The sequence below is a fragment of the Pogoniulus pusillus genome, chromosome 5 (genome assembly GCF_015220805.1).
Source record: "Pogoniulus pusillus isolate bPogPus1 chromosome 5, bPogPus1.pri, whole genome shotgun sequence".
NCBI classification, from domain to species: domain Eukaryota; kingdom Metazoa; phylum Chordata; class Aves; order Piciformes; family Lybiidae; genus Pogoniulus; species Pogoniulus pusillus.
In genome coordinates this window covers 12,142,750-12,164,485 of record NC_087268.1, presented here as the reverse complement: position 1 = coordinate 12,164,485, position 21,736 = coordinate 12,142,750, and positions in this window count along the sequence as shown.

Genomic DNA, 21,736 nt, shown 5'->3' with positions numbered 1-21,736 from the left:
GAGACAGCCCTTCTCTTAAAGTCAGGGCCCTTACTTAGCCTTTTCTAGTTGGTGATCCAATTCTGAGTTTTCTACAAACATGAAAGCAACATAAGTACTACTGAGTGAGCTGACTTTGTGCCAGGCACACATTCCCACTCATAACCTGGTGTGTTAGAGTTATAATCATGCTCCATTTTTGGATTGTTTTCAGAAAGTCATGATCATGGTCTGGGTGTGCATGACACAAAATGCCAATAGCCTTTGCTCATCCTTGCAATGCATGTGGCAGCCTTGCTTTGACAATTCAGCTGCCCTCATTCGGCTGCAACTCACCTGGTATGGGCCCCTGTGCAAGCACCTCCTGGAAACCCCTCAGTGCTTTACCTGTGAAGCCAGCAGGGGCTGAAACTCTGTCTGGTTCTGAACACAGATGGCTGTTTTGGTAGGTAGGGTGTGAGCAGCCATCTGAGACGGTGCAGCTCTGATGTTTGCCCTTTCTTTCCCATGCACCACTGATCTGGACTGCTGCAATGCCCTGGGCTCTCTGGGCAGAAGGCCCAGGCAGTCAGGAGAGGAGTGCTCACCACAGTAGGGAGCTTGCATAGAATGGCTTGCATTGGAAGAGACCTTAACAGCCATCTAATTCCTGCCCCATTCCATGGGCAGGGACAGCTCCTGCTGGACCAGGTGGTTCAAAGTGTCATCGACTAAGTATCTTAAACACTTGCAGGGATAAGGTGTCTCCAGCTTCCCTGGGCAACCTGTTGCAGTTTCTCACCACCCTCATAGCAAAGAACTTTCTAAATCTACCCTGCTCTAGTTTAAAACCATTCCCCCTTGTTCTATGACCACAGATCCTTATAAAATATTGCCTTTCCAGCTTTCCTGTAGGCCTCCTGCAAGTACTGGAAGGCCGCTATAAGGTCTTGATGAAGCTTTCTCTTCTCCAGGCTGAACTTGCTCAGTCTGTCCTTGTAGGAGAGGTGCTCCAGCCCTATGATATCTTTGTGACTGTCCTCTGGACCCTCTCCAACAGATCTATGCAATTCCATTTACAGTGGGATGGGAGCTAAAGCCCTGCTTACTGCTTGGGAGCTTCCTCCAGCTGTTAGCCTGCATTGCTGGTGTGCCTGCAACAGCCCTGACTGCTCAGAGGACAGACCTTGCAAACACTGGAGGAAAATATACTGCATGCCATAGGTCCTTGCAGCACGATTAGGGTTATGACCTAAATACATGAATGTGCATTGTGAAAACCAAGCAAGGGAAGGGATAAGAAATCAAACCCCATGAGAGCGCCTGGGCAGCTACTGTGTGCTGCAGTAGCCTTCTCACCTTCCTGCGCTACTCCATTTGACTTTGGCTCCAGCAAGAAAGCCAGCACCTTAAATTGAGCATAGGCTAGCAGTGCTTAGCTGCCAAATTCCAGCTGGTGACTGCTGGCAAGCTGAAGATGTGTTCTAGGTGGCTCACACCTCACTTGCAGTGGGCCCAAACTGTGTCTTTGTTTATGGGACTGAGATCTGAATGGGCAACTGAGACTGCTCTGACTTGAGAGAAAGAGCAATGATTTGGGAGGCTCTGGCATAGATGCTTGTCTTGCCACAAACCTGTTGTGTAACCATGCCCAAGTCACTTAGCTTCCAGCTGCTTCACCTTGCTTTCCAGAAACTGGAGTAGGCACTGAGTCAGCAGGGTACCTGGGGCTGGTTCGCTGAGGCCCGTGTGAAGTTTGGCTGTTACAGGTAACAGGTGCTGCAGAAGGGTTCACAAGAAAAAAGTAGCTGGTACTTGCACCTGACCTTCTCTTCCAGGACTTCTCTTGCACTCTGATGGGTGCCTGCTCCCAGTCTACCCAGAGCAAATCCAGGACAGGGACATTTGCACCAGCCCTGTCTGTTTTCCATACTTCGTGGGTAAGACAGAGCTTCAGGCTCCAGAGCTGTGAAGGAGTTTCTCTCATCAACACTATATTTGTGTTAAAAGTAGCAGCATCAGTTGTTTTTCTCACCTCCTCCCGCCCCACAAGTGCTTGAAGTGCCTTTCAGGTACCATACTCAACAGCACAGGAAATCCTGGATTAGAGAAGGCTGCTGTTATTAGAACAACACATATCATAAATGCTTCCATAGCTGCATACTCCTTGCCTGGTCTGAACCACTCTCCTTATGCTTCATGGCCTCTCTCCCACTGGACAGGTTGCTAATGAGGTCAAATGCTCTGGAAATGGCTTGCAGCACTTTGTCTATAATAAAAAGCCCCAAAGGAAAGCATTTCTCATGTCACCAGTACATGAGCAAAGATGCCTAAGATGTGGTGTTGGATTAAAGGTGCTGAAGCTGACTGTTTTTGCACAGACAAACCAGGCCAGTGAAGTCTGGGAGCTGTTCATTTCTGCAAGGACCAAGATGCCCTCCTCTCACATCTGAATGGCAAACTTAGTTAATGATAATTCATGGCTTACTTTTTCACAGTACAAAGTGTACTATGGACATTCCACAGCAGCTTTCTAGCTGCAAATAGCAATGCTACACATCGGGACCTGTACTGCTATGTGGCAAAGAAAAAAAGCTGTCTACAACTATCAGCTATACAACTAGAGGAGGGACACAGAAGAGCTGAGGAAAGGGAAACTAAGTCATTGTGCCTGGGACACAGTAAGGTTAGAACACTATTAGAACCTAAGTGTCCAAACCCCAGTATTACCTATCTCACTGAAAACAGAGGCCACTCTGTTTTCTGCCACTGTGGGGGCCTTTCCTGCTTTGTTTCCTGCCACAAACTGACCAATCGTCCCTACTTTGGGCAATACCCTAGATTCTCACCCTCCCTCCTAAGACTCTCCATTCTCCTCCCATTGTGCACAAGACTCCATTTAGTTTGTGATATCTGATCAGGTTGCAACCAAAGGTCATACACTGTACAGACCATTAAGCACCGGTTCACTTGGGCAGAAGCAAATGGCTCCATTATAAGCAAGTCCCATTATTCACACAGCTCACCTTAAGCACCAGGATATCATCTGAGCAAGGCAGTGAAGGTAATAAAAATGCATTCTGCCCAGGACATGGTTCTTGCTGGGGAGATCTGGCTGTGGAAAGTATTTCCAGATACTTCCAGATCTGTGCTGCTTAACGTACAATGGGCACACATTGCGAGCAGATAGATTTACACGTCTGGGACTAGAATATTTGGGCAAGTCATTGCTTCCTGATATCCTGCCCTTACCTGCCCGATGCAGAAATTGGGCTTTCAAATGTCTTCTCATCCAAATGCATGTGAAAAAGTATCCCTGCTGGAAAGTTGTCAGTGTAGCACAGTTATGTTTGTGTTGGAAAGCCCAGCCATCACCACCCAGTAAACCAGAAGAATGATTTTGGAGGGATTCTTCTCAGCAAATGTCCAAAACCAGCAGATATTGCACCAGGGTAGAAGGTCACGTAACACCCATGCTACTACACTCTTCTGAGTCCTGTTCATTACTTATGCAAAGTCAGGAACTCTTTTTTGCTGCATGCTAGGCAGTTTCTACTTCACCGTCTCTCTTTAGGCACTGTGTTGCTGAGCATCTCAGGCTTATTTTGAGGCCAGGTCTTCCTTTACAGAGCTGAGGGCCAACATCTGTGCATTTCCCAGCTTTCTATCTTGTTTCAGTCACAGCCTCTGCCTCTGGCTCAGATTGGTGTTTCTGATAGGATCCCAGAGAGGGAGGAAACAGGAATAAATAGCATCACGCCCTCCTCACGTCGGTTGTAGTGCAGAACTGCAATAGAAGATGAGGAAGAGCCTGGGCTGATGAAGGAAGGGGTTCAACTGAAACTAACCTACATTTTGGGGATTCCTCCACTCTAATGGGGCACTGAAGGGACATGACCAGCTTCTTCTTCTCTCATACCAGGACTCAAGCTGACTATTACTTGTTCCTAACTATCAGAAGCATGAGCTGTCTCTCTTAACCTGCCAGAGCTGGAGACAATGCTAAGAGGCAATTAATGCTGTCGGGCAAGATGAGGGCAGGTTAGCATGGTAAAGGTCATGGATACAGGGCATGCAGCCCTGACTGAGGGTGATACTGAGTTTGCTTATCTCTGGAGACTGGCATTAAGGAGAAGGCAAGCACAGGCCACTTTGAAAGAGTAATGCTTTGAAACTTGCAAAATAGCTTTACTGTCAAGGAGAGATGGAGAGCTTAAAGTTTTTGATGATAAACAACTGATCCTCTGACCTGATTCAAAACCTGGTCTGGTGAGAACAGATGGTGACTCAGCCTCAGAGGGCTGATTAGTACTCTTCATGCCAGGATATGCTGGCCTCGATTTGATTCTTTGGTGATACCTGCATCATGAGGATCTCCTTGCATCTGGCACATACTGAGAGTTTTAGGAGGCCACTAGGCTGAAACTTGAGTCAGCCACTTACATTACAGTCCATACATTGCAGCCAGAAAGGCCTGATGGTATCAACCACAGTTTCCTTGGCATCTTGACAGAGAAGCCACACACAAAGAGTTTTTGTGAAGCTACCCTTAGAATGGCACTATGCGCATGTGGGTGTCCTCAAAACATTACAAAATGCTTTTCTTAGGTACCTACAACTAAGTTCTTTCACTCCTCAGCTTGTAGTAAAATACTTTCTTGCCTCACTGGTTGCAGAGTTTCACATCTCATTCTTTGCCTCCACCAAACAAGGTACAGGAGCAGTGCCCTAACTGGCAAACCTCAGTATTGCATTTGCAGTTTATTTTCTCAGTAATAATAAGCCACACCAGGAAAAAGCCTCCCGTTGTTGCTTTTGCCTTTATCACTTCATTTACATTAAAGGTTGTGCTGGTTGCAGTTGATTGGTGGGAGGAGAGAGAAAGAAAAGCTATTTTCCGCGTTCCTAATAGCTCTATGATTTCCCAGTGAGAGATAAGGACAGGTCATGTCACTGATTGCTGTAATGCAGGATATTCCAGGGCAGGGGCCAGGGCTGGGCTTGGGGATGTAGATAGATGCAGGCTGCTCATTCTAGGTGAGGGACAGAGCCCCACAGAAGAAAGTGGAGCAGAAGCTTCCATAGGACTGAATTAACACCAGGAGATCTCTTTCCTCTTTTCAGCAGAGCTGCTGTGGTGGAGATGAGCTCTAGTGTGAGGTAGGAACTACTGTTTTTAACAAGGTGTGCTTATTAATATCTCAGAGATCAAAAGGAAGGATTTAAATAAACTCTCAGTTTAAGAATTCAGAGACCTCCTGATCAACATCTTAAGCCCACCAAGACAGACCCCCAAGAAACCGACTTTGCATTTGTGACAGTTCTAAAGACAGAAAATTGTTTTCAAAAACCTAAACATTTTCAAACCTTCCCTGTATGCCCTGATGTGACAAAACAGGAGGAAAACTCTTCTTGTTTACAGATGACAGTTCTCCATCTCAAAAGGGGAGAGGAATGAGGAGATGCAAATTGAGTATAGTACATTGGGAAGCGCTGAATGTCATATTTACCTGTCCTGTTACATCATTTTTTCCTTTGATGCTCTGACGTTTATACCTCTTTCTCATGGTTGGCTTTCTGCCTTAGTTCATGCATAGGAGAACCTGAGTCTTGATCTGGGAGCCACAACTGTAGTATATTCTAGTTATGCCACAGCCCACCTGGGGAGAAAAAAAAGGAACAGTGTCATTTTACATCCTCACCTCACTCTTCCTGGGATTTTGCTGTCTCAGCCTGCTGCACCTCACAGTTTGATTAACACTGCTCAGCACATCAGTGCAGCCATGAGCCAGGTGCGTGCTCTTGAAGGGACTTTCCCTCTGCTCTTACGTGAGCATCTGGGTGCCTCCTGGTTTACATAACTCTGAGAAACATCTGGGGTTTAAAATTCCTAATACCTCAGTTTGTTACGGAAACAAAACGCACGCTTGTTGGATAAGGATGCTGTTTGCAGCTTACACCACTTGTTGAGTCAGAGGGAGGAGAGGCTGGGTTAACATGTGCAGTTCTCTGTCCCAATTCTTTTGATAATGGTCCTGGTCATCTGATTGTGCCCTTCCTGAAGTACACAGAGAACACCAGAAGACTGATTTCTGCCAGTCCAGCTGAGGCTTTCTGTGTGGCTGTGTGTAGAAGGCATGTTTCAGACATGCATTTTTAGTGCTGTGATGCTGAGAGACCTGGAGAGGGAAGGCACCTTTCCAGAAGCCAAGTTGGGCAAGCATGGGGCAGTCATCCATGCCATTCCTCTGTCCAGGTACTCCCAACCTGGAAGGAAGCTGCCTCTTACAGAAGCAAACAAGCTGCAAACCCACCTTCACAAGGTTCTCCTTCTCTGATGCCTTTCCAAACTGCTGCAAAGCAGCCTGCCAGCTTTTAGGCCACACATACCTGCCCAACCCAGCCCAGCTAAGCAGGAGGTGCTCCTATACCCCCGCAGTCACTGGCAGTCACCCTCAGCCAGCCCACGCAGGGCTTGCTCCAGAAACCCAGCTCTGGGTCACTGAGTGGCATCCATCCCTCCCAGGAAGACAGGTTTGGCTTTTTTTTTTTTTTTAAATATGGTTTCCATTGTTCAGGAGATTAAGGACATAGTTGAGGCTTGTGGAATTTTTCCTGTGGGATGTAATTAGAGAGGAGGGGAAACGAATCTGTATATTTATTAACTCTCCCAAATTCAAAGTAAGACATAAGAAGGGCCCTGACAGAGCAGGGTGAAGGCTCATCTAGCCATTGCCCTGGCTTTGACAGTGGCTGCTACCAGATGCCCAGGGAGATGGTAAAACAGGAAAGTACACACCAATAATTGTTGAAGGCACCCAGTTAGCCTCCAGCACTGCCCTGTGGCAGTGGCAGTCTGCCAATAACTGGATGATAAATGTGTCAAAAAATCTGCAGACTTCTGTACAGGAAAGTTTTGCAGTGTTTTCCTTAAAGCTGCAGTTCCTGGTATCCAGGGGCTGCATAGGTGCTTTGGACAAAGGGAAATGGGATTCTAGCCTGGAAAAGCCTGAGAACAGAACTTCTCTGTACACCGATGGCACTCATAGCCACAGAACATAAAAAAAGGAACTTTTTTTCCCCTACTTATTCATTCACAATCCTTTAATTTCTAAATGTGGAAGGCCTCTAGATGACTAAATACCTGAGATTAGTAGCAGAGCATGCAAATATTTTTTCTTTAAACAAAGATAAGCATTTTTCTTGACTTTCAGGGCACCCTGGCTCTTCTTTTCAGAGACAGCAAGCACTCGGCACTCCCACCATCTCCAATAAGCTCTCTGCCAACTTCAGCAAGAGTCTGAAAACACTCATATTATAAAGCAGGTCCAGTAGAAGAAAAACAAACCATGCTGTGCAGTGGATTTCTCTTTCCTGGCCACCAGTACACCTTAGCTAGCCAACTCACTATTTACTAAACAAGGCTGGATATAAAAGGCAAAATCTGTGCAGAGAAGACAGCAATAAACCAGATTCCACATGCACCTTGAATCATCTTCTCTGCGCTGTGCCCCAGCTCCAGTAAGGGCTACTAGCACTGTGAACCTTTTGATTAATATAAATGAACGTTTAGAAAGAACCAGCTGGCTACAGAAAGGTTCCTTTGTGTCCCTCTTGCCAATCACGCTGACATGTAGCGTTTGATCTCCTTTGACTATCTGATTCAGGGTACTTTGTCCTGTGAGAATACAAAAGGAGCTTCTGATCTCAGAACACGGGCTGTGCATTTAAGATCAGACTATGAAACTGTGAGGCATAGACTGAGACATTTTACAGGACATCAGCACTAATAATTACTTTTCCTTAAACTTACCTGAGGGTGTTTGGTTTGTTTTTCTTCAAAGAGATGGAGTAAATCACAATGACTACAGCAGCCTTTGAGAGAGAACACAAGCTAATGCACCAGCAAGGCTCCCTGATATTCACTGCAGAATAGCCATGTAAAAAGGCCATTTTTTTTGGACATTTCTGATACTAGTCCCCTGCCCCCTCTTAGACACCAGGATATACTACTTTTGGGACATCTGAATATGACCACACATTTTCAGACTTGGCAGAGCTAGATAATGGCTGGACTTAATGACCTTAAAGGTCTTTTCCAGCTAAAATGATTCTCTGATTTTTCTCACAGTGGGCTTTTGTTTATTTTAAAATGCATCTGGCTGGGCATTCACTGGTTGAAATGTCTTAGTTCTGCCAGCAGATTTCAGCTGGATGCCTTTCTCTATGACTGGGCTATTGGAAACCAAGTCATCATCGGAACTCAGAAATACTAGGAAGCAGGACAAAGAATTTTCCAGTCTTAATGCCTGGGGTTTGTACAGCCTTGTATTCAAATCTTAACTGTCACCTGTTCCAAAACACAGCCAAAATGAATGAGATCCTGCTCGCCTCCCCACCCCAAAAGATGGGACATAAAATTTGAATGTTGCTTAGCTTAATGGATCTAAGTATCAATCCTTTCCCTTCCTAATCACATTGTCCAAACCTGATTTTGCAAACTGCCATTCAGGTAAACCAATTTATGTGCATGTGTGTGCAGTGCCAAGAACTATAAAAGTAATTAACATTCTTTCATTAAATTCTAGAAATAGGCTGTCACTATTTTATTGTAGGAAGTCTTGTAAAACATCAGTCTTGCTCTGAAGAAAAGCAGGGAATGTGTCTTCACACAAATGCCATTTTAATGAGAAATTGGTTTTGAGAACAGACACAACAAGTGGTGTTTGTGCAAATGTAAGAGGCAGGCAAATGAAAGAAAACCTACTTGTCGTTATAGAATTATAGAATTGCTTTGGTTGGAAAAGACCCCCTAAGACTATCAAATCAAACCATCAAACTAAGACCATCATGGCCATTACACCATGTCCTGAAGTGCCATGTCCACACACTTCTGAACACCTCCAGTTATGGTGACTCCGTCACCTCCCTGGGCATCCTGTCCCAGGCATCCTATTCTAATGCCTGACCATGCTTTCCATTAAGAAATGTTTCCTAATACCCAACCTAAACCTCCCCTGGCACATTTCTGGTCATTCCCTCTCATTCTATCAGTTGTTACTAGGGAGAAAAGACCAATCCCCACCTCACTCCAACTTAGTTTCAGGGAGTTTTAGAGCACAATGAGGTCTCCACTCAGATTCATCTCCTCTTTCTAAACAACTCCAGTTCCCTCAGCTGCTCCTCACCAGGCTTGTTCTCTAGACCCTCCAACAACTTTGTTGCCCTTCTCTGGACATGCTCCAGCAACCCATTGCCCTTCTTATAGTGAGGGCCCCCAACCCCAGTTTCAGCAAGGTAATAATACCAGCAAAGATTTGAAAGAGCAAGGTTAAACATTTAATTGGTTGTTTACTGTTTAAATTGCAGGCAGCTTTTATGTATCTGCTCAACACTGAGATGGCTTAGGAACAAGGGTGGGTGTACTGACTGTAAATAAGATGCAAGGTACAGGCCTGTGAGCAAGCCACGATCTGGTGCAATAAAGCACAAGTCAGATGCTCTTGCGGTTCGTGACATCAGGGGTGCTCAGAGCACTATATATAAGCTCTACCATGCACCTGCTGACCAAGGTTATTGCCAGTTCAGAAATGGCTGTGAATTAAAATGTTTAGGATTTGTTTCATAGGGTCTCTCTTAGCTAGGGTGACGTACTGGCAGCAAATTTAAGCCACTAACAAGACAGGGTTGCTTGGGGCCACAGGTGAGGTGTGCCTAGATACTTTCTTTGCAGGGAACTTAGTGGAATCGAGTACATGAGAGTTGTGCTGCTGAGATGATTACCACTGTTGCTCTTTCAAACATAGCTTCTCTTACAGCTTTACTAAGGTGACCTGAAACACCAACAAGGAAATATTTGAGGAAAACATTGAGCAGGAGTGAAGATAAGATGCTGGCAAAACAATAGACAATGATTGGAGGGAACTAGGGTTGTATAGTCTGAAGAAGAGGAGGCTGAGGGAAAACCACATTGCTCTCTACAACTACCTGCAATGAGGTTGTAGTGAGGTGGGAGTTGGTCTCTTCACACAGGTTACAACTGGTAGAACAAGAGGCAATGGTCTCTGTAATTCCCTGGGGTCATCCTTTTTTCCCTTCTTGAAGTTAGGCATTATGATTGCCCTTTTCCAGTCAGCAGGAACTTCACCAGTCCACCAGGACCTTTCAAATATGATGGACGGTGGTTTAACAACTCCATCTGCCAGGTCCCTCAGGACCTGTGGGTGGACCTCATCAGGCCCCATGGACTTGTGCATATTCAGATTCTTCAGGTGCTCCTTAACATGGTCTTCAATTATAGGGGGCAGATCTTCCTTCTCCCAGTCCTTACTTTTGTCCTCTGGGACTTGGACATTGTGGCTGGGGCCCTTGTTGAAGACAGAGGCAAAGAAGTCATTGAGCACCTAAGCCTTATCCATAACCTTTGTCACCGATTCTACATTTCACTTCTGGGAGGGTCTCATATTCTCCCTAGTCCTCCCTTTCTCACTAATACACCTGGAGAAATTATTCTTGTTCCCATTAATGTCCCTAGCCAGATTTAATTCTACTCATGCATTAGCTCTCCTCACCTGAGCTTCTGTTGCACAGACAATTTCTTTGTATTCATCCCAGAGTTACATGATTTTGCCTAAATCTGCTGTGGATGTAGCACATCACACAGTTCTAACACAACTGATGCAGCTGGAGGAAAACGAACATCTTCAGGCACAAATGTGTTCTGTGTATCTGACTGGACTGGAAGACCAACCTAGTCATGTTTTGTTTGTGTCTGACTTTGACACAAACTGAGCTTGCCAGCAGATGCTTTTTGTTAAGTTCTTCAGAAGAGGAAGCCTACTGCTCTGGTACAAAGGCATAGGGGATTGCCAACTGAAATGACAGGTTAAAGGACTACCACCAGGTGCCAAAGAGCTAAAAACCAGAACGCTTAAGTAAATCCTGTATGAAATCTGCATGGCACAGTTTCCTTCTGCTTTCAGGATCAAGTGAATAATTGCAATCAGTTGAATTGTTGAGGTAAAACCCATCTCATAAAGGAACTTGTAAAGGATTTCCAAAATAGCCCTCTGAAATTTCCAGGTCTCTTTTATGTCCTACCAAACAAAACTATAAAGCAGCCAAATAGTCACGAACTGAAAGCATCCCCTCCTTTTTGTCCTGCTTCAGAAAGGTGGTGGTGGCATGGTTTTACCCTTGAAATGACCCCTGTATGTCGTTGGAAATAATGCTGTTGAACAGCAGGAAGGAAGCAGGAGTGACTTGTGGCCACTGCGATAAAGAATCTCTTAATGAGCGTTGCTGCTGTAGGGAAGCTTTATCAAGGATCTGCCCTGCTCTTGGGCTTGAACTCAGCCCGTCCTACTTTCTGGCAAAGGTTTTCAGTCAGGATTGAAGTCTTGCAGCTAAAAATTTCCAGTACCCAGTGGTGCTTAGTTGGGATTTGACGTTTCCTAAATGCATTCGCCGTGGTAGAACAAACTCTGCTATCTCGAGGGCTGGAAAGGGAAAGCAAGTGCCTGGGATCTGCAAGGCTGGCAGGTCAGGAGCCTAGTTAACAGCTTCAATCAAGCACTGATGACTGCAGATAGCGACCAGAAGCAGTTCCCAGCTGGCAGAGGTTCAGTTTCCTGTGTGACATGAGTCAGTGGCGCCAGGCCAGGGACTGGAGAACAAAGTACCCTCAGTACACGCAAACAGAGACACCAGGGACTGGGTGGCTTTGCAAAAGCTGCACTCTTCTCTGGGTTTTAGACATGGGCTCCTGCTGCTGGGGTGGCAGTGCTGGTCAGGGGTTTTGGTTATTGGGGCCATGAGAAGAGAGCTGCATGAGCATGAGGCTGTTTGGACACTCTTCTTAGGCCTGAGGTAGGTATATAGAGAAGCAAAACTGTACTGCTGGTTTGTTGATACTGCTATCTCATCCTCCACACAACTTCACTGGACATTTATGGTCCTGAACAGCAAATATCAACCCAGTAGAGACATCTGTCCCTCACCTCAGCAGGAAAGTGCCTACAGGTTGGCTTACAAGGCACTAGAACTGAGTGCACTCCTACCAAAAAGCAGCAGATCTACCTCTCTGGTCCACCCTTTTGCACTCTCTTCTCTGTTACAACTGGGTGAAGAGTTCCAGGTCCAAACATGAAACTGGAGACACCTTCAGCTTTAAGCAGATTTCTTATTTTTCTGAGGTCTAAAATGCCACACCTAGAAATTTCTGAGACAGGAAGAGTTTGCATTTCAGATAAGCAACCTGATACTCGAAGCAATTGTCTCTAACAGCCTCCCAGTCTTTAAAACAAGGTTGTGCAGGGACACAAGCAACGAGAAAACACTTGGATTAATGAAAGGAGGGAGTAACAATAGATTTAATTAATCAATAACCACACAGACACCCTTCATAACCACTGCCAGCCAGATGGAAAGTTTCTTGCGTAACAAAGTCAAACTCTAAGTGCTTTATTGCTCAATGGACACTTTTTTCCCCCCTTTTCTTTCTTTCTTTTTTTAAGCCTTAGGTTTGCATTTCATCTGGAATTACTGACCTTTCAAAAACATTGACCCTTTTGTGTGCACTTCTGGCTTTTTGGTTTTTTTTTTCCTTCTGGTGTAAGGATGAGAGAAAATGTCAAACGACATTGAACTGATAAACGAGTTGTAGGTGTCTGTGCTAGTTTGAATCATAGAATCATAGAATCAACCAGGTTGGAAGAGACCTCCAAGATCATCCAGTCCAACCTAGCACCCAGCCCTATCCAGTCAACTAGACCATGACACTAAGTGCCTCATCCAGGCTTTTCTTGAAGACCCCCAGGGACGGTGTCTCCACCACCTCCCTGGGCAGCCCATTCCAATGCCAATCACTCTCTCTGTGAAGAACTTCCTCCTAACATCCAGCCTATACCTACCCTGGCACAACTTGAGACTGTGTCCCCTTGTTCTATTGCTGGTTACCTGGGAGAAGAGGCCACCCCCCACCTGGCTACAATGTCCTTTCAGGTAGTTGTAGACAGTAATAAGATCACCCCTGAGCTGAAGCAAGCTAGAATGTTTTGGTAAGAAAAACTAGACCATAGGCTGTGAAAAAGGAAAACAATGGTGATGTCTCCTTCCCTCAGAGTCTTGCTGAAGAAGAATGTAAACATTAGATAACACTCTTGCCGTTTTGCTGCACTTTTGGGCTGGGCTCTGACTGAGCTGCATCTCCCTAACCTCTCCTGCCACTCACCTTTGCTTCTTAACCTCTTGGCTGCACCTCTATTCTTCCTTAGGACTGGGGTAAGGTTGAGAGGGGCAGGGGGAAGGTGCAGGGGTGGTTGAGAGCCCCTCCTGGGGACTCAGGTTTCTGGGAGGGGAGTTGTGTTTCTGTATTACCTTTTACCTTGTATATTTCTGTCTATAACTGTATATACTGTAAATGTCTGCTTGTATATTGTGCTAGCTGTAAATAAATAGCTTCATTTATATTCCCAGAGCTGGCTGAGTCTAGTCTGGGTATTACTAAAGTGTGGGGGGGTGGGTAGCATCCAAACCACCACAGTGTCTCAGGAATACCTGTGGATGATTTCTGCAGAGTGAACAATGTGTCCCAGAGCACACTTTGAAATGTGGACTCTGAGCTGGTAACTCCCAAGGACATACCTGCTGCATGTACCCATTGACACATGCCAGGAAAGGCAAAAAAAAAACCCTCTTGTCTTTTTCTCATGGTAAGAGGCTCTTCCAAGGACTATCCAGGCAGAGAGCTAGAGACTGAAAAACTGTCAGCCTGAAGAGCAAGGCCTGAAGAGACAAGATGGCCATAAAAAACAGTACTGAGGAGACCGATTAAGGTAACACTGAGCAGTACCTATAACCTAGTGCAGAAGTGGCTTATCTTAAAGCAGGAAAAGAACTCCTTATCTGGAATAACTACAACTGCAGGTAGAACCAGATGTGCCAAGGAAAGTAATGATCATAACAAAATGTGGAAAACACTATTTTTAGCCTAGTGGGAAAATGAGCTCTTTTGAGGCTGTCTGTCCTGTGTCATGTGGTTTCAATGCAGGCCCCCCCAAACTGAACACATCAAATAGATGCAGAAAGGTAGGCTTCTCTCTTCATGTCACTTAGCCTACTGTCTTCAGTGACATGAATCAGCTGCACAGAAATGGATCCACAATTTTCTTATTCCTCTTCTTGGGACTCTTCCTCATCTCATGGAGGTAAAGAAAAGGTGGGCACTGATTTTTGATCCATCACTGGTGACTTGGCACCTAGAAATGCAGGTTCTGGGGTCTGAACCCATTTTCCACAGTTCCCAGCAAGTTTGGTAGGAGTAGTTCTTAATAGCATTGGGCTAGCTTCATTTCACCAGTGCTATGAAAAGACACATCCTAGCCCCTTACCAATATTTTTGAGATCATATGTTTCTTCTGGAAGCTATTTTCTGGTTGTTAGTATCCTAAGGAATAAAGCATCTTAACCTATAATACAAACTTGCTGTCATTAAGTCATCTGACTAGGCCTCCCCTTCTGTGTTTCTCCATACACACTTGCTCCCTGAGTTGTGATAAATGTTCTGAATAAGACAGATATTTAACAAAGACAATCCCACTTGAAACAAGAATATATTTATAGAGGTTTTAAAGCTATAATAATTGCTTAGAGTCTAATCATTATGTCTAATAAAAAAAACCCAACAGCCAAGTACCAAATTCCATAGTGACATCAACACTGTAAGTCATGCAATGTAAGGCTGATTATTTAACACACCAAGAGATTATATGGAAGAAGCAGAGAACAGCAAGAAGAGCAAATAACAAAGAGAAGTGTATGTGAAAGAAGAGTGGGGTTACTTAGTATTTTTCAGTTTGTAACAACCTTGTGTTGGTTGCTTGTTGGTTTTTCTTCCTTCTGCTGTTGATGTACAGTAAGGACTACTAAATTAACCACCTGTACGAGGCCCCCTAGCTGTGTACCAAATGAAGTCTTTTTTGATTAGCTGCAAAGTCTCAAAGGCCATTGAGGCTGGCTGACCAGCTTTTGGATACAGGGTAGGCAGCTTGTATGGTGAAGGCAGGAAACTGAAGGTGTCCATTTCTCAAAGCCAGGAGTGGTAGAGTAGATGTTGCTGCATTTTCATTAAGCTTTGTTCGGTATTCCAAGCCCTGCTACTCTGGAGCAAGAAAGGGATAAAAAGTAACCCTAGATGCATTTCTAGTGCTGTAGCATTATACAGTAAACTAAGGTTCATCCAGGAAACTTGAGAGCAAGTGGAGGACTCGATGATTCAAGCAATCTTTTGCATTATTCATTTCTGAACAAAGCTCTGATAGGCAGAGAAATGGTGACAAACATCTAGACCCTAGGCTAGATCTGACCTATGAAAGAGGTTGATCTGTGGACTTCCCAAAAGGCTTTGGGCATTTCTGCACTGTACAGTGTTGAATGAGGCAGAGTAACTCATGACAGAGCTGAGAGAAACCAAGGCTCCTCTGCAGATGCCTGCAGCATGCTGCTACTCTGATGTACCCAGTTCAAGCGCAGACATAGGAAAGCTACATGCATGCACTGCTGGGCTGCAGTGTTCTGCTTTCAGACCTAAGTTGCCCAGGGGTGAAGAAGACAGTGAACCCAGGAGCAATAGTAACCATAAGTGCCATCTAAAGATAAATAGCAACATAGCTTGCCCTTAGGACTTATACCTGTGTTAAAAACATCTGATGAAAGCATTCCTGAAGTACTTTCCTCGTGATGACTTTACAGCTAAGAAGTCACACTGACCTGCAGCATCTCAGGAGACTCCTAGAAAAATTTCATCTGCCTAACAATACAGGATGCAGGGAGACTAGAATTAAAGCTGTCTCATTCACAAGCAAGCCTTAGCATACTGCCTCTCAGCAGTCTCTCAGCTTGAGAAGGTTTCCAGAATGAGTCCGTCACTAACCAAGGATGTACACAGGGAGCAGTTGTGAGATCAACCATAGTCTAGCATGAGCTGGACTGATACTAAATCACACCAGCTGGCTAAACAGGCCATCCTTCCAAGTCATTAACAACAGGAACATGACTGGAGAAGAGAGGGCTAAGAGGGGACCTTGCCAGTGTCTACAAATATCTGAAGGGTGGCTGTGAGGGGGATGGAGCCAGTCACTTTTCAGTGATATGCAGTGATAGGACAAGGAGCAATGGACATAAACTCAATCACAGGAAATTTCAGCTCAACGTGACAAAACCTTTTCTCACTGTGAGGGTGCCAGAACGCTGGGACACCCTGCCCAGAGGGGTTATGGAGTCTCCTTCTCTAGAGATCTTCAAAACCTGCCTGGATGCATTCCTGTACGATCTGCCCCTTTGATGGGGCGTTGGACTTGATGATCTCTGGAGGTCCCTTCCAACTCCTCGTGTTCTATGATTCTATGGTTCTTTGGCAGAGCCTGTTCCTTTCACCAGTGTGGCCTTTAGACAGGACTTTTTGATACTTAATCTTAGAAGCTTAATCTTCTTGAAGGAGGTAATGTTTGTTAGATTCCATTAACACAAAGATTTTGGACAAAATGAGGCATCTCAGTTGCACAAATTTCTCTCCTGTTCCAGCTCTGAAATAATGACCCACATGAGCTATGTCAGTGCATTTCCATTGATTACATTTTGTTATTGTGAGTTTAATAGTTTGCATATTTGTGAGGATAGGTCAGGGTAGATGCTGGATCCCACCACCAGCCCTGAAGAGGTCTCTTTAAACCCAGGACAACCACATGTCCTCCAGCTTGTCCCTTCACGAAACTAAGGACAAAGAGTAGGAGCTTCTTCTCTTTTTAGCTTGCTCAGCCCAGGTATCTCTTCCCAGATTGGTCTTGAAACTACAGGGTCAGATTGCATCTATAAATCTTTACAGCTTTTGTGGCATTTGTTTCTCCCAGATCTCCTATATCCCTTTCTGGGATTGGTCATTGGGAATCCAGGGGAGAAATCCATTTCTTTTTATTTATACAATGATATTATAGCTTTCAGCCTTGCTGTTAGAGCTGTAGACTCAGTAGAAATCATAAAAGTATTGGCTTGGAAAGACCTCAGAGGTTTTTTCCTCACAGAAAAAGTAAACATGCCTAGATCATCATTGATTAACAAAGCTTTCTTCTTAAAGGACTCCATAAACAGGGACTTCACAGTCTTCAGGGCTGATTCATTGCTTCTCCCTTCCTATTTTCAGGATAAATCTTCTTCTGATACTTAACCAAAACCTTTGTTTGTACAAACAAGCAGGCCACTATTTGTTGTAGCCCTCCTGCCCCGGAAGCAGAGAACAATTAATCCCTGTTTTTTCAATAGCTCCATTAGAAGACAGTTTTTCATGTTCCCCCTTATTTTTCTTTCCACTAACCCCAGCAAGCCTAATTCCTTCAATCATTCCACTAGACCTGTGACAGCTTTCATTGCTTGCTTGTAAACACACTTTCAATCTGTGTTTGGCACAGAGACGTGCTCTACATAGGCTGATTTTTTTCCCCTCTGATGTTGGCAGAGAGATTCTTAAATATCTAAGAGATGTCAGATGATGCCACAAACTGGATCAGATTTTCTCCAGCAAAGAAAGCAATAACATATAGGCAAATTCAGGGACTTAGAATATTTTTGTATTAGCACAAGAGTTTTGTAGTGCTCCAATGTGTCCAGCACACCATCAATAAAACCATCAGAATGAAAATGTCCCAACTGTGCACATCACATTACTTTTGTTACCATAACTCCTGAACTCATCCCTTCAGTCCATCTGTTTGATTTACCAGTTGTACCTTGGTTTCGACCTGGGAGTGATTGTCCTTTGCTAGATCTGCAACCTGTCCCTTACTACACTGGGACTTCAGCATGGTAAGGTTGTGGGCATGAAAATAGTTTGGTTTGGATTTTTGTTTGTTTGTGGTTTTGTTTGTTTGCTTTTGGTCTTCAAGTAATGTAATAATGTGTCAGATGAGAAAGCACCTCTGAGCATAAATGTCAGGGAGAGCTATTCTGGTATTAGTGAGACTAATAGGAGCTATTCAAACTGGAGAAGAGCAGAGCCCTCAGAACAGCAGGTCTTTTGCCTTCCACTGCCTCAGAAGCCCAGGGAAGAGAAGCAGCTTAGGGAAATGCCTGCATGCTAAGCTCCATGGAAGGCGAAGAGGCTGAGAGGGACACCTGATTACTCTCTGCTACCTAAAAGGAGGTTGTAGTGAGGTGGAGGTCAGTCTGTTCTCTCTAGTATCAGGTGATAGAACAAAAGGAAATGGTCTCAAATTGTGCCAGGGGATGTTTATGTCAGATATTAGGCATTGGATCAGGCTGCCCAGGGAGGTGGTGGAGTCACTGTACCTGGAGGTGTTCAAAAACCACATTGACATGGCAGTCTGGGATACGGCTTTTGGCCATGCTGGTGTTAGACTGATGGTTGAACACAATCTTAAAGATCTCTTCCAAACAAAACAATCCCTTGTTTCTATGATTTGGTAATCCAGAAGGGGAAGAGATGAGTTATGTTCAGCACACAGATACAGACTCCTTAACAGAAATGGCTTTGGTCTTGGCTGTCTTTGTTCTCCTCTGCTATTCTGAACAATGTGATTCTGTTTCTCCCCCATGAATGCAACTCCTTACGTGTTACTGCAGTTTTGTTTATTCCTCATATCAAAGCTAGGAACTGGCTTTATTTGTCTTTATCATTTTTTTAAATAGCAGATGAGTTTGTCTGGTCTTTCGTAACTGTCCCAGGGCTCTACAAAAAAGCAGAGGCAGCCAGGTCATGTCTGGATCGTTACCATAAAATACTGTCAGGAGAAGAGTTAAGGGAAGTCAGGATGTTGTATATAGTGCCATACAATGTAGGACAGCTATTTAGGTGCTCACTCCTCTCCTCACAGGGGTTCAAGTTCTCATCAGCCTGGGCTCTGGCTGCCAGCAAAAAAATCACCAGGTGCCATAGAAATTGCAGGGAAACGTAAGTTTATAGTGTTGTGCTTACAAGCAGCATCTCGGTGAGTCTGAGGGAGGTGAGTGATCTGTTTAACAACAGAGGTGACAAATCACTCCACAGTTAGTAGCCTGGCACACTTTTTTTTTTTTTTAACCCCAGCAAATGCAGCCTTATGAGCCTCCTGCTCATCACTGTCATGTCAGAGGGGCTTCAAGAGAGCATCAAAACTAGGTAACAGAGGTGTGTTGCTCTGGGGGGATGATTAGAATGTTTAGTCCAAGGTTTATATCCACTCAACATTTTGCTTTCACTCAGCCCTTCTTTCTTACTCTTTCCCGAGATCCTGTGATTCTCCCCCTTGTGCCTGCAGATACAAAGCTCTAGCTGTTGCTTGATCTCATTTCTGTGACATTTCAGGAACTCTTCCTGCTGACTTGTTCCATCTGGTTATTACCCTTTGAGTGAGAAGCAGCTCTGCCTGCATCTCTGCTGAGTTTCCTTGTCTGTGTGCTGACTGTTTCGGCTCCTCCTCCCTGAACAAGCAGGCTTAAGCAGGTTTATAAATAGGAGTTTTCAAGCTAATGAGAGGGAGTGCAAGGGTGAGGAGGAGAGAAACTGCACTGAAATCAGAGGCAGATCCTAATGCTCTTCAGAAGGATAACTTTGCTGGCTCAGCCACAGAGTAACATTTGGAACAGGGACAGTTAAGCATTGAAAGGGGGAAGGGGCTGAGACCCTGGTTCAGCCCCGAGTTTTTGTACAACTTGAGAAAAGTCACAACTCTTCTCAATTCTCCATGGGCTGAGTTCTGATTCTTCTTCTCTCCCAGGCAATGCACTGTAATGCCTGTGGGGCAAGAATGCTGTATTCCTATGCATTTACTTGCAGATGAGTAAAACAAGGCTTTCTGCTTGCTGGGATCTCCCAGCATTGCCATGAGAGCACTGACTTCTGTTTAGGGCCAGTGCCCTGCTAACACACATGACATCTTCTCATTAGAGCATAATATGCACCTTGCACTGTATGACTGCCCCCCAACCCTGCCCAGTTTTTATTTTCCTCACTTAGGGCTGGTAAATAAACCAGCACAAGTCCTACTGGGACTAAAATCCTTGTACTGACTTCCAGCCCACTTTACACATGGATAAGTAGTTTTTCTTATTTGTACTACAAAGCTCAGCAAGGGTGACCTATTTTGTATGGATGACATGTGGGTCAGCAGCTTCATACCTGGACAATGCATAGGCTATATGGTTTTACATGGTAAACACTGAGTGCCACTGTATTTGGTCTCTGAACCAAAAACCAGGGACCTACACCAAAATGACAGCAGAGGAGTGGCTGTCAGGCAAGTCCCTAATGCCATATGAGCATATGTGATAAAAGGGAGGTGGGGTCCAGACACAGTAATGGCAATATCAGACACAAACAACACATCCTGCTCCTGATAGGCCTTCCAGGAGTTACAAGATTATTAGATAAGTGCTCTTTGATGTGACATCTTCAGTGCTTAGCAGATATATGTAGGGGGCATGAGATATAGAAGAAACGAGTGCAAGTGCAATGGGTCATGAATGATTGCTTGGAATCATCCCTGACTGCCTCGAAATATAAAGATGGAGCTGTAAACCAAGGATGTTCTGGTTTACTGTCTGCAGTAGATGTAATCCAGATTCATTCTGCTGCAAGACAGCCAGAATGCAGACATCATGCTTGAACTACTCAGTGTGCCTACAAAAAAAAACCCTGAAGGTCCTGCATCTCTTACTCCTGGACCTCACACAGACTACATCTCAAGCACACTGTTCTCTTCATCCACCAAATGAGGACTGTTTCCTTGGAAAGATGATAGAACATTGTCCTCTCCTCCTTGTATCTTCTCTTTCAGAAAATCTTTTTTGAAAGAGGTTTGGAAGCTTTCATTGCCAAACATGGAGGTGGTTAATATCTTCCTATACTGTCTCCCCTTCTGGATGAAATAGTTGTTTATTCTGCAGTTAAAACCACTAAGAACAAACTCTCTACTTTCCAAATAATCCAGCTGCAAGAACTGTCTGTTCAGGACAGCAGCAAGAGCCACTCAATACATTCTGGCATTAAGAGATATGAAGAACTGTGCAGGAACCTGCTCAGCATTTTGAGACATATCCAAATAGCAGAACTGCCCTCATTTATCTATTCCAGCTTAGAAAAGCAACATCCAGACAGTTCCTGTGTTTCTATCCATCAGGCTAAAGGCATGTTTAGTAGGAAGATGAGACTTTCTCTTACTCATGGATATTCACAGAATTCATGCAAAAACTTTCAAGACCTCTTACAAACAGTTTCATCAGCCCAGTAGCTTGCTGAGGTTGTGTTCAGAGAGCCATTTGGAAGAGGAGTGGAAAATTTAGCCCTTGTGTTTTATTAGCTGAATTTGATGCTCTTCTGAGGCCACTTGGCAAAGTTAAAAGGTTGATAACATTTGTAATATAGGCTGAGCTGCAACCAGCTCACGCACAAGTACTGGAGATGTACTTCTCAGTGAAGTAGTGTGCTCCTCCTGGAGAAAGAGGTCTTCTGCACACTGAAGAGGACATTTTTCTGGTGGTTCTGGGACATGGAAACACAAAATCTTTTTCAGGAGCCAGCCAATATTGCTTCCATGTCTGAATACCAATGTCATCTCTCCACAAGCCGCAGCCATGCCTTCTGCTTTGCAGAGTGTGTTGCATGACCATATGTCCTGTTTGCTACCCAGTCTCCTGACTGCCAGACCAGTGCTTTATCCCACAGAATGCAGTGCCTAACAACGAACCAATGAAAGAGGACTAACTTCTCACCCTACTTCTGTGCTGCTTG